Consider the following 14,178-nt stretch of genomic DNA (forward strand, 5'->3'; position numbering starts at 1 on the left):
AAATGGTAGGAATATCCGTTCCTTCAACTCGATATTTTTCCACTAACTCATTTTGTTACTTTTCAATTTTCTTTGAGTGGGAATGGGGATTTCCAATCTTGTGCACTGGTTGTATATCTGTGTATTTATAGTTTCACTTGCATACCCTTTGGCCCAATGTTGAATACATTTGGAAATTTCTTGCAGACTTTAGCAGTTATGCTCCACTTTCTTTACTCCAACATTTTGATTTGCAATGCAATTGAAAGCTCATAATCGACTCAATATTTCTTGTTGCAGTGTATAGTTCATCATCTATAACTTGCTTTTTGGTTTCTATGAAGCATTAAAAGAGAGGTATGTGCCTGCAAAGGAAAATAACTTCACAAACTTTTTTGTTATCTTTGCTTTAAAACAACATCCTACTCAATTTCATTAATGATCACTGGTGTTTCTTGGAATTCCACAATCAAGACTTTCACTAATATACTTTCAATCTGCAGTAAAAATGCTTACTTGACACAAAATGCACCATTTCTCCAATTGTCTTTTATATTGAGCAGATATTTGTGTGTTTCAGATCAACCATGCTATAGTATTAATTCTGATTTTATCATTTAAGGCATTTTCCTCACTGTCTTGCATCTGCTTTTATTTCCACCCCCATATTATTTTATTTATATATTTTTACATCATAAGTGAAAGAAGAATAAAAATAGAATTACTTTCTTTCACGACCAAGTGCACTCATATGTCTAAACAGCACCAGAGAATAACAAATAATTCAGCAATGACGTGTGATAGAATTTACAGGTGACATTATATGCTTACACCTTTCCTTTTGCTTTTCACAGTTGCATCTGTATTGTCTTTGGTGCCAACTGGTCCTTTCAATTGAGAAAAAAAGCAGATGCCCATTTGGTCTTACCCCAAGTGAGCATCATGACTCAGTGTCATCATCCTGTAACCACTTTTCAATTTAAATAATCATTCAACATCCTCTTGAATGTCTCAATTAAACGCACTTCCACCACACTTTCAGGCAGTCCATTCCAATGGACAACGTAGAGACATGGAGTCATAGAGACATACAGCATAGAAACAGACCTTTTGGCCCAATGCGTCCATGCCGACCAGATAACCTAAACTAATCTAGCCCCATTTGCCAACATTTGGTCCAAATCCCTCTAAACTCCTCCAATTCATGTAGCCATCCAGATGTCTTTGAAATTCCTCTGGCAGTTCATTCCACCCTCTGTGTGAAAATGTTGCCGCTTAGGTCTGTTTTAAATCTTTCCCCTTTCACCTTTAGCCTATGCCCTCTAGAACAAAGAACAAAGAAAATTACAGCACAGGAACAGCCCTGCAGGCCTGCACTGATCCAGATCCTCTATCTAAACCTGTTGCCTATTTTTTAAGGATCTAATTTTGGACTCCACCACCCTGGAGAAAAGACCTTGTCTGTTCACCCTATCCATGCTCCTCGTGATTTTATAAACCTCTATAAGGTCGCCCCTCAGCCTCCAAAGCTCCAGGAAAAACAGGCCTAGACTATTCAGCCTCTCCCTATAGCTCAAACCCTCCAAATCTGGCAACATATTTGCAAATCTTTTCTGATTCTTTTCAAGTTTCACAACATTTTCCTAAGAGCAGGGAGACCAGAACTGCACGCAGTATTGCAAAAGTGGCCTAACCAATGTGATATACAGCCGCAACAGGACCTCCCAACTCGTATACTCAATGCATGACCAATAAAGGTAAGCATACCGAATACCTTCTTCACCATACTATCTACTTGTGAGTCCACATTCAAGGAACTGTGAATTTGCACTCCCTGGTCCCTTTGTTCAACAACACTTCCCAGGATCTTAGCATTAAGTGTGTAAGTCCTGCTCTGATTTGCCTTTCCAAAATGCAGCACCTCACATTTATCTAAATTAAACCTGCTGTGTGAAAGCCTTTTTCTCACATCACATTTACATTGTTTTTTGCAAACTATTTTAACTTTGAATCTTCTTCTTAATTGTTTTATGAGTAGGAACAGTTTTCCTCTATCTATTCTGTCCAGACTTTCCATGGTTATGAAAATTTTCATAAAATCTCCTCTTATTCTTCTCCACTCCAAGTAAACTTCTCCATCTACCTTCATAATTGAAGTTTCTTATTCCTGGAATAATTCTTGTTCACCCCTTGGGCACTCTGCAATATGTTCACATCCTTCCTAAAGTTTAGCCTCCAGCACTATACACAATATTCTAGCTGAGGTCTAACTAGTGTCTAATACAGCTAGGCATAATCCTGGTACTTTATGCCACCGTTAATAAAGCCCCGGATACTGTATATTTATTAACCGTGCTCTCCCCTTGTTTTGCCTCCTTGAATATCTTATGTACATGTACATTCAGGTATCTTTGATATTATATACATTTACAATGGTATGCATTACTTGATACTTGATCTCCATGTTTGCTCTATCACTTCACATTTCTTACATTGACCTCTATAGGTCACCTGTCTGTCTACTCCACCAACTTATGAATGTACCTTTGAAATTCGACTCACAGTTGGCAATGCTTCCAAGTTTTATATCATCTGAAAAATTTGAAATTATCCCCTGTACTGCAAGACTTGGATATTCATCAGAGAAAGCAAGGACTTCAATATCGATCTGTTGGATCCTTATTACAAATCACCTCCGACCTGAAAAATATCCATTAACCATTACTCTATTTCCTATCACACAGCCAATTTTGTATCCATATTGCTACTGTGTTTTTATTTATGAGCATAACTTTTTTTCACAAGTCAGTTGTGCAACATTGTATCAAACACCTTTTGGAGGTCCATGTACAATAACTTTGCACTCATCTTCCCTCTCTGTTACATCTTCAATGAACTCAAGTAACTTTAGATAACTATAAGAATTAAAGAGGTTAATTAAATTACCAAAAGTGTCAACTAGATGTTCCATCTGATATCAAGAACTAGCTAATACTGGATACTTCAAATGCCACATCGCTGACTACATTCTAACAGTAGTACTGAAGATATATGCTCCAGAACTAGCTTCACCTAAGCCAGATTGTTCAAGGACAGTTCCAACGTCAATTGCTCAGTGGTTAGCACTGCTACCGCGTGGTGTCAGAGACCTGGGTTCGATTCCAGCTTTAAATGAGTGTCTGTGTGGAATTCTGGGTGCTCCACTTTCCTCCTCAAGTCCAAAGATGTGCAGATTAGATGGATTGGCCAAGCTAAATTGTCCCAAAGTGTCCAGGGATGTGCAGGTTAAGTGGGTTAGCCATTGTAAGTGTGGGGTTACAGGGATAGGGTAGTGGTCTGGCCAGAATGCCCTTTGGAGGGTCGGTGCACACTCAGTGGGCCAACTAGGCTCTTTCTGCACTGTAGGAATTCGATGATCTTGAAGTGTTCTGTCCACAAAAAGTAGGAAAAATCCAACTCAGTCTATTATTTTGCTCTCCAATATCAGCAAATTGATGGAAGGTTCATCTACTGTGCAATTAAGCACCAATTTCAAAGGAAAAACCTTCTCACTGATGCTCAGTTTAAGTTATAATCTTATTACAGTCCTAGTCCAAGCTTTGAGAAAATAGCTGAATTCCAGAGATAAGATGAGAGTGGCTGGCTTGACATCAAGATCACATTTGACACAATATTGCATGAAGGAACTGTACAAAACTGGAGTCAATGTGAATCAGGAGGGAAACTCTCTGCTGGTGGGAGTCATACCTAGCACAAAGGAAGATGGTTGTGTTTGTTGGCCATTAACCATTTCAGTCAAGGACGACAATGCAAACATTCCTCAGTGTAGTGTCTTCGGCTTCAGCTGCTTCCTCAAAGACGTTCCCTCCATCATAAGGTTACAAATGTTGATGGGCACACAGGTTTGCACAATGTTCACTCCATTCAATGCTGACACATCAGGGTGTACCATTTATAAGATGCAATACATTAACTCAGCTAGGTTACTTCAATGGCACTTTCCTAACCTGTGATCACCTAGAAACACAAGGCTAGCAGTTGATGGAAATGCCAACAACGTTGCCCTCAAATTAACACACACACTCTTGCCCTGGAACTGTATTGCTATTTCCTTGCTGTTACAGGGTCAAACTCCTAGAATTCCCTCCTTAACAGCATAGTGAGTATCCCTATATCCAAGTACTGCAGCAGTTTAAGAAGGTATCACATCACCATTATATTCAGGGCAATTAGGTATGGGAAATAAATGTTTGTCTAGCCAACAAGGCACATATCCCAGGAACAAATAAAACAAAATGACTTAAACATCTTTAGTTGCTTTATCAATGATGTCAGGAATGGTGATGTTCACGGATTATTGCACAATACGATGCATCATTTGCAACTCCCCAGGTACTGAAGCAGTCCATTTCCAAATGCAGCAAGACCTGGACAACATTCAGATTTGGCCTGACAAATGTTAAGGAACATTCAATCATACAAGCACCAGGGCAAATATTAGTTCCAACAAGACAGAATATTACTATTGTCGCTTGACGTTCAACAGCATTACCCTTATTGAATCCACTATCAAGATCCTGGTATTTACCATTGACCACAAACTAAATTGAATGTGTTATATGTAAATTATGGTTACAAGGTTAAGTCAGACTTAGGAATTCTATGGTGAGTAAATCACCTCCAGACTCCCCAATGCCTGGTGATGATCTACAAAACACAAGTCCGGGCTGTGACGGAATACTCACCGTTTACTTAAAGGGATGCAGCTTTAACAACTCAAGAAGACTGACAACATTCTAGACATAGCAGCCTCTTGAATGACACCCAATCCATCACATTTAACACTCAGTCCTTCCACCACCAACACACAGTGGCGACCATGTGTACTATCCATAAGATACACTGCAGCAACACACTGGCCTCCTTCAACAACACCTTCCAAGCCTGCAACCTTTGCCACTTAGAGGGACATGGACAGAAGATGAATGAGAATGTCACCACTTGCAACTTCACCTCCAAATCTCACCCCATCCTGATTTTGGAAATATATTGCTGTTATTTCACTGCCATTGTGGCAATATTGTGGAGCTCCCTTCCTCTCAGCACTGTGATTGAATCGGCACCACATGTACTAAAGCAGTCCAAGAAAGCAGCTCACCTATAACTTCTCAAGGACAATTGGTATTAGCAACACCAGTGAAGCCCACATCCTGTGAAAGAAATATAACCACATAGAGAATTGGGAAGGAGGTGGGCGTGGAGAGAAGAGTGAAATTTAGGATAGAGCAGAACTTCTTTGGCCCTGGGTTTATGCAGCCTTATAGCACTTACCATAATCAGATAGGTCTGTGATCTGATGAGTAAGAGTCACTCGATCCAAAATGTTAATTCTAATTTCTCTCCACAGTCCTGCTGAACTTTTCCAGCAATTTCTGTTTTTTGTGTCTGTGATTGGCTGAGCCAGATTTGTGTTGCTTTTTGTAAATGGGATATAGCTTTGCAAAGTGCCATATTCTCAAGTAGATGACAGTGTTGAAGTTGAACTGGAGCAGTTTGGCTAGGGGCTGAGCTATTTGAGGATCAGAGCTGGAATGTTGTCAGGAACCAAAGCCTTGTAGTAATCAGTGTCTTCAGCAGATTCTTAATGTTATATGAAGTGAATCAACTTCATTGGAGACAAGCCTCTGTGATACTGGAGATGACAGAAAGAATCTGAGATGGTTCATCCACTCAGCATTTCTGGCTGAAGATGGTTATAAATGTTTTTATCTCCTCTACTCCATTGTTCAATTTTGGGATAGTTGTGGAGCTTCCTCCTCCTCCCGTGAGTTGTTTAATTGTTCACTACCATTCACAACTAGATGTTGCCAGACTCCAGAAATTAGATCTGAACTGATGGCTGTAAGATCTCATAGCTCTGTTTATCATTTACATTTTTCACTGTTTGGCATGAGAGTAATCCTGTATTGTATCTTCACGAAGTTGATACCACAGTTTTCGTTATTCCTGGTGCTGCCCTTGACATGCCATCATGCACTCTTCATTGAACCAGTGTTAATGTCCAACTTGGTAATGGTAGAGTGGAGGAAATGCTGGGCCATTAATTTACAAATTCTGGTTGAATACAATTCTGCTGCTGTTAATCCCCCACAGTGCTGTTTGGATGCTGAAGTTTTGAAATGCTATCTTATACAGAAGTAGTGCAACACAATGAAAGGAATCCTCAATGCGAAGATGGGACTTTATTTCCGTCTCGACTGTACAGTTATTGTATCTAACAAAACTGTCATGCAAATATACGTCTGCAACAGGTAGACTAATGAGGACAAGGCCAAATTGACTTTTTCTTTTTGTTGATTCCCTCACCCATAGAGTCAGTATAGCAGCTTTCCTTGAATAAAATAAAAGAAAGAACTATGGTTGCTGGAATATCAGAAACAAAAACAGGAATTGCTGGAAAAACTCAGCAGATCTGGCAGCATCTGTGGAGAGAAAATAGAGTTAATATTTTGGGTTCAGTCACCCTTTTTCAGAACTTCAAGAGTCTGAAAAAAAGGGTCACTGAACCTGAAACATTAACTCTGCTTTCTGTCCATGTATGCTGCCAGACCTGCTGAATTCTGCCAGCAATTTCTGTTTTTGGAGCTTTTCTTAAATGATCGACTCAAACTAGTGGATTGTCTACAAATGCTATGCATGTATCAGCTGCAACAATTAGGTTTTTAAACATCCATAGGAACATTAGTAGGCCACATAACCCCTTGAATCTGTTCCACTGTTCAGTATATCAGTGCCGATCTGTAGCCTAACTCTACCCACCCACTTGATATCCTTGGCCAGTAAGAATTTAGCAATGTAAGATTAAAAGTTTATCAAACTATTATGTGCAGGTTTTTGTAGGAGGATGACTTCAAAAGTTCTGTCAAAAGTTTTGAAATGTCTTGATATTGTGAAAGGTGTTATATAATGCACGTTATTGTAAGGACTGAAAGTGAGCAATATTTTCATCTCTCCTGAGAAGTTTGACCTTTTAGAATATGCCAAAGACACCGACAGTTTATGTCTTCATATCTCTTGAAAATTACTTTTCCATACTTCAGTTCTTGTTTTTGTCTTCAATTGCTCTTTTTAATCTCTTTCAGTCCCTTTCAGCTACACTGCTCTGCATTTTTGTTTGCTCACTCTCCTCTAGTTTTATATTATCTCATTCCCTTTTCATTAGCCAAAGCTGCTATATTTCTCAAGTTAAGATTTTCTCCCTTTTCCCATAAACTGATTGCATAATAAGTTCTTTTTGATAGTTTATACTGATCATTTGTGGTTTTGAAAAATCTGCTGTCATCAGTTTCTTTCTTGTTAAAATTAACCTTGCCAAAATCTAAAGCTTGATAAGAGTGCCATTTTTCTCCCTAACATTACCAACTGAACGTTGAATTAAATCATTTCTTTAGAAACATAGGAAATTGGAGCAGGAGTAGGGCATTCAGCCCATAGACTTGTTCTGTTAAGGGTGATCCTCTATCTCAATATCACTCTATGCAAATACACCTTGAAACATTTAATGTCTCGAGATCTATTTCGTTCTTAAGTATATTCAGTGACTTGGCCTCCATGGTCTTCTATATTTGAAAATTCCACAGGTTCACCATATTCAGAGGCTCATTCTCTACCACTCTCATTACTGCTCGCAATGTCTTCCATCACTCACTGTTACCCACACCAAAAGCCCTGACACCTGCCCTCTCACTCAGGACACTCACTTGCACCATAAGCAAAAGCAGTGCTACTCAAGTTCACCTTGCTCAATACCTGCCCCTCTCTCATTCCAAAAGGTAAACAGCTCACAGCTGGTGGGCAGCCTGACATTCAACTTTTCACCTGTTATAGGAGAGCACCATGGCATTGACCATCGTGAGCAGCTCACTGAGCTTTTACAAGCTCCTGGATTGGTATCACAGGCTGGCATTGACTTGCTATGCTGGGAAACCCTGTTTAGAAACTATCCTCCTTGATTGAGGACTGTTGTCAACCACTGACTTCATCATGGCACTACAATTATTTGAATATTGGTTCAGGTATACTGACTCAAAGCTATATGGCTGTTGAGAGAGACAGGATCTATATGATGGATGGTACAAAGTGCTGCTGAGCAGAAAGAATTCCAGGGGAAATAGAAAAACTATCCATGTCTGTCTGAGTAGGAACAAAATCATGGTCTCTGGCTGAGGATGCAATGATCAGACCTTAGTTACTTTGTTTAAAATAAAAACTATTGATTATGGTATATCCATTTCCTGAGCAGGCAATGAATATTCCTATAGTGGATGCTACCAGCAGCCTTTGTAACAAAATTCACCAATGCTCATTAGACAGCACTATCCAGACCCACAAACACTACCTTCTAGAAGGACAAGAGCAACAGAAATAGGAGAACACCACCAAGGGTGGCACAGTGGCTCAGTGGTTAGCACTGCTGCCTCACAACGCATTCAGTTCCAGCCTCGGGTGACTGTCTGTGTGGAGTTTGCACATTCACCCTGTGTTTGCGTGGGTTTCCTCCTACAGTCCAAAGATGTGTAAATCAGGTGAATTAACCATGGTAAATTGTCATAGTGTTAGGTCCATTAGTCAGGGGTAAATGTAAAGGGAATGGGTCTGTGTGGGTTGCTCTTCGGAAGGTCAGTGTGGACTCTTTGGGCCAAATGGCCTGTTTCCACACTGTAGGGAATCTAATCTAATCTAATTTGCATATTCCCCTCCACTTTGCTCACCACCTTGACTTGGAAATATATCACTATTACTTCAGTGTCACTGGGTCAAAATCTGAACCTCCTCTCTAACAATGTTGTGAGTCTGACTACACCAAATATACTACAAATGTTCCACAAAGCAGCTCATTTTCTCAAGGGCAATTAAGGATGGGCAATAATTTCTGGCCCAGCCAGCGACGCCAATATCTACTTAATGGATAAAAATATAGGAAGTTTGCCAATCCAGGGAGAATATCTTGGAGTCCAATTCAAGGAGAGTTGAGATAAATGAACTCTGAGAAAAAGTAAGCTTTTGATATGTGCTCAATTGTGATAACTGTGAGATGCTTTTAACAGTGTCAAATCTCGGTGCTTTGATTATCATCGGGCAAGATCTTTGAAACTGATGTGACTAGCCTGATTCAGAGATTGAAAGACCAACCTTGGTCTAAAGAGCCTTGATATACCAAATTCTCACCATGGGGAAGTGGGAGCAGAATAGTCAGGCCTTCCAGGCCCACACGCAGATTGCAACCTATACCAGATGGCCTGTCAATAAAGAGTCTAAAAGAGGTCTGTTTTGAAACTCTTGACAGAGTTTTTCTTTTAATGTTTGAAGGTTTAGATTAGATTACTACAGTGTGGTAACAGGCCCTTCGGCCCAACAAGTCCACACCGACCATCTGACGAGCAACCCACCCAGACTAATTTCCCTATATTCACCCCTGACTAATGCACCTAACACTACAGGCAATTTAGTATGGCCAATTCACCTAACCTGCACATCTTTGGACTGTGGGAGGAAACCGGAGCAAACCCACACAGACATGGGGAGAATGTGCAAGCTCCACACAGACAGTTGCCCGAGGCGGGAATTGAACCTGGGTCCCTAGCGCTATGAGGCAGCAGTGCTAACCACTGAGCCACCATGCCACCTGCTTTAACAAGTCCACACCGATCCTCCGAAGAGTAACCCACCCAGACCCATCACCAGCATCATCCTGTAAAACACCAGCATCATCCTGTAACAATTATGGTGTTGGTGACATTTCAAGTATGTCTGGAAATGAAGTACAGGCCAACATTTCTATTGTCACATCAAGATAATAGAATGTGTTTTTTTCTTCAATAGTCTTGAAATTGTTGCCATCTTGAGAGTGTGCTCTCCAAAAATCCACTTTGTATTCAGTGCGCCAATCCAGGAATTTGCCTGCAATTGACTCCAAGGTTATGTTTGGAATCTACATGGCATGAAAGTGAATAACAAAAGCCATTGTTTTCAATACACTGCTGTAAAGTGCAGAATCCTAGATGTGCCATAAATGACACAACAAAGCTCTGGAAGGCGGCATGGTGGCTCAGTGATTAGCACTGCTGCCTCACAGCACCAGGGACCTGTGTTCAATTCCCACCTTGGGTGACTGTCTGTATGGAGTTTGCGCATTCTCCCCGTGTCTGTGTGGGTTTCTTCTGGGTGCTCCAGTTTGGTCCCACAATCCACAAATGTGCAGGTCAGGTGAATTGGCCATGCTAAATTGTCCATAGTAATGGGTGCATTAGTCAGTTTAGAGATGTAAAATATTTCAGATAATGATGCTTAAGTGAACTTTATTTGCCCTTCACAAATGTTTATGTCTACTACATAATTTTGTGATTCCCATGTTGTGAGTTAAGGCCTGTGAAACAACAAAATGTGATCTGTTTGAATTCAACATCTATTTTATATTGACCTGCTGAACTCCAATTACTTTCCTGTGTAGTTCACAGCCCACACCCTACCCTGTGCCACAGAAACATGGGATCTGTGCATCAAGTAATATGTGCAATATTTGAAATATGTGAAAAGGTGGTGAGATGGGTAGAGACAGCAATAAATAAAGCACTGTTCGCAGCTTTCTTAATAGGGTATAGAGTACAAAAGCAAGGAGGTGATGCAGTATTTGTGTAAGACACTCATTAATCTAAGATGGGTAATTGTGTCCAACTGTGGGTACCACATGGTAAGAAAGCTGTGAATTCATTGGAGACAATACAGAAACGATTTACAAGAATGATGGCAGGAATGAGAAATTTCAGTAATGAGAATAGATTTGAAAAATTGGGACTGTTCTCCTTAGAGCAAAGAGGCTGACAGGAGATTCGATAGAAGTTTTCAAGATCATGTGCAGGCTGAACAGTGTAGGCAGGGAGATGTTGCTCCTGCATGTAAAAACAAACATGAGGGTACAGATTTAAAATGATGTGTCTATGGAGGAAGGGTGACGTGAGAAAAGTCTTTTTCACACAGTAAATAGATTTTTTTTAGATTACATTACAGTGTGGAAACAGGCCCTTCGGCCCAACAAGTCCACACCGACCCACCGAAGCGCAACCCACCCACACCCCTACCCCTACATTTACCCCTTACCTAACACTACAGGCAATTTAGTATGGCCAATTCACCTGACCTGCACATCTTTGGACTGTGGGAGGAAACCGGAGCACCTGGAGGAAACCCACGCAGACACGGGGAGAACGTGCAAACTCCACACAGTGGAGCCTGAGGTGGGAATTGAACCCGGGTCTCTGGCGCTGTGAGGCAGCAGTGCTAACCACTGTGCCACTGTGCCCACCGTGCTGAATAGTTAGGGTCTGGACTGCACTGCCTGGAAATGTGGTCGGGACAGGTTCAACTGAGACATTCAAGAGGGTACTGGATGTTTGTTTGGATAAAAATGGTATTCAGGGGTGCAGGGAAAAGTCAGGAGATTACCAGTGCAGGCATGATGGGAGAGTGGCCTCTTGCTGTGCCGTAAATTATTCTGTTGGAAAAGGGGGCAAAACATCAAGGTACAGGTCCTGCCCCACCATTTGCAAAGATTTCTGCATTGACCCAACTCTGTGAAAATCTGGCCTAGAATTGTACTGTCTAATTCATTCTTGCAATGCCAGTTGGCTCAAGGGATAATGTCAGGATAGTAATACTGCTGTAACTTTCTTCCAGGCCCCTCTGGTGTCAGTGCATAAATGTACTTCTTTCCAGCATTCATCAATCAATGAAAGCACGAGGAATATAGTCAAAAACAAGTCATCCAGGAACAACACTTGACTGTGAAAAGTGTCACCTCAATTTTCAGAGACTTAACACAAACATTCCTACTCACTGCAGTCACTCTTTAGTCACTGAGGGAGCACTGCCCAGAAGTAAGAATATTCAGTAATTCACAGTAAAGATATTAATGTAGATGTAGTCTGATATGACATTCTAATAAGTATTTCTGAAAACTGTCAGCCAAAGTGTCAGATTGTGCATTATTATATTATAATGATGTGACATTTTATCCTTTCCACTAATCTATTGAAGGATTGGATCATCCTTGTAAGGGGTAAATGTATTGGGGAGTTATTGAAAAAAGAGCGAACTTGCATTTACATTGAGCATTTAAGGCTTTAACACACCATAATGTTCTTTATGGTCTCCTTCTAATGCGAAGGATGTTGTGAAACTTGAAAGGGTTCAGAAAAGATTGACAAGAAGGTTGCCAGGATTGGAGAACTTGAGCTATAGGGAGAGGCTGAATAGGCTGGGCCTGTTTTCCCTGAAGCATTGAAGCTGAAGGGTGACCTTATAGAGGTTTATGAAGTCAAGAGGGGTATGGATAGGGTAAATAGACAAGGTCTTTTCCCTGGGGTGGGGGAGTCCAGAACTAGAGGGCATTAGTTTAGGGTGAGAGGGGAAATATTTAAAAAGGACCTAAAGGGCAACTAGATTAATTTATGATATCTGGTCAACGTGGATGAGTTGGTCTGAAGGGTTTGTTTCCGTGCTGTATAACTCTATGACTCTATGGCTGTTTAGGTATCAACGTGCTGAAAACAAATATCATTTTCTATTCTTCAAAACTTAACTCTGCTAAATCTTTCTCCTTTTAGTAATGCGGAACAAACATTTTAAATACCCCAAACAAAACTATGAATGGCATGATAGGCTGAACAAACAAACCAAATTAATTGCCTGAATAATTCCATCGAAATAAACATTACATCTCTCCAACATTTCTTCCACTATTTTACTCAATCTTGTAGTTTTGGCTTAAACAGGAGAGTATTCAAATATAATTGTCTAGGGCTGGCTGGAAGAACTCAAAGTGAATTTGAGCTACATACAAAACTTCAACCCAAGAAATTGGAAAGCCAAGTTTACATGTATAAGTGCCTGAACATTTCACCTACATGTCTGGACAGTTATGTAATGTTAAGAAGAAAATTTAAGGGCAATGTGCCTTACTTGAGCAAATAAAGTAAGCACATATACCTTCTGACTTTAGTACAATTAGAGTCAGAAGGGATGTGTTGAAGTCCCACTCCAGGACTTGAGTGCAAACATTTAGGCTGAGCTGTACATCACAGTACTAAAGGAGTGCTACACCATCAAAGACACTGCCTTTCAGATGAGACAATAAACCAAGGCTTGCCTACTTCTTAGATGCTTGTAAAAGATCTCAAGACTATTTTGAGGAGGTCTAATATTGTGAAAAGCACTGTATAAATACAACAGATCCAAGTACAAAGCAGAATCGTTGCAAAAAAAGTTGCAATAAAAGTTAGAGGGCTCTATGTTGTTATTTATGAGCAAACTGCTCCCTCTTGCGGTATAAATAGGTAACTGATTCCTTTTTAAAACTAAGTTTTGGGATGAAGTTAAAAATCACACAACACCAGGTTATAGTCCAACAGGTTTAATTGGAAGCACACTAGCTTTTGGAGCGACGCTCCTTCATCAGGTGATTGTCTCCGAAAGCTAGCGTGCTTCCAATTAAACCTGTTGGACTATGACCTGGTGTTGTGTAATTTTTAACTTTGTACACCCCAATCCAACACCGGCATCTCCGAATCAATTTTTGGGATGTAAGCTTTGATACTAATGCCATAATTCATTGCCTATCATCAATTTCACTTTGAGAAGTTGTTGACAAATCACCTTTCTTGAATTGCTACTGTCAGTGTGGTAAAGTTACACCGTGAATTTTTTTCTCTGTAGTAGTTCAATAAAACTGAATGTTTAGTTTAGAGGACAGCCAAGAGCCAAATACATGGATCTGGAGTCCTGAGTAGGATAGACTGGGTAAAGACAGCAAATTTCCTTTCAGAAGGAAATTAATGAACCAAATAGGTTTTTAAAATAATATGGTAGTTTCGGGATTAATGTTAATGAGACAAGCTTTTTATTGCAGATTTATTAATTAATTGAATGTACTTTCACCCAGTTGGCGTGATCAGATTTGTATTAATTTCTCTTTAGCATTCATCTTGAATTCTAAGTTGTTAATCCAGCAATGTATGTCAGCATCACTGGCTGGATGTTAAATATTAGCCCTCTTTACTCCAGTCATCACAAAAGTTGAACAAAAATTCAAACTTTGCAATATCTCAATTTTCTTGTCATTTTAGAATCAGTTGAGCAGAAAGC

This window comes from Chiloscyllium plagiosum, chromosome 31, assembly GCF_004010195.1.
Source record: "Chiloscyllium plagiosum isolate BGI_BamShark_2017 chromosome 31, ASM401019v2, whole genome shotgun sequence".
Classification (NCBI taxonomy): domain Eukaryota; kingdom Metazoa; phylum Chordata; class Chondrichthyes; order Orectolobiformes; family Hemiscylliidae; genus Chiloscyllium; species Chiloscyllium plagiosum.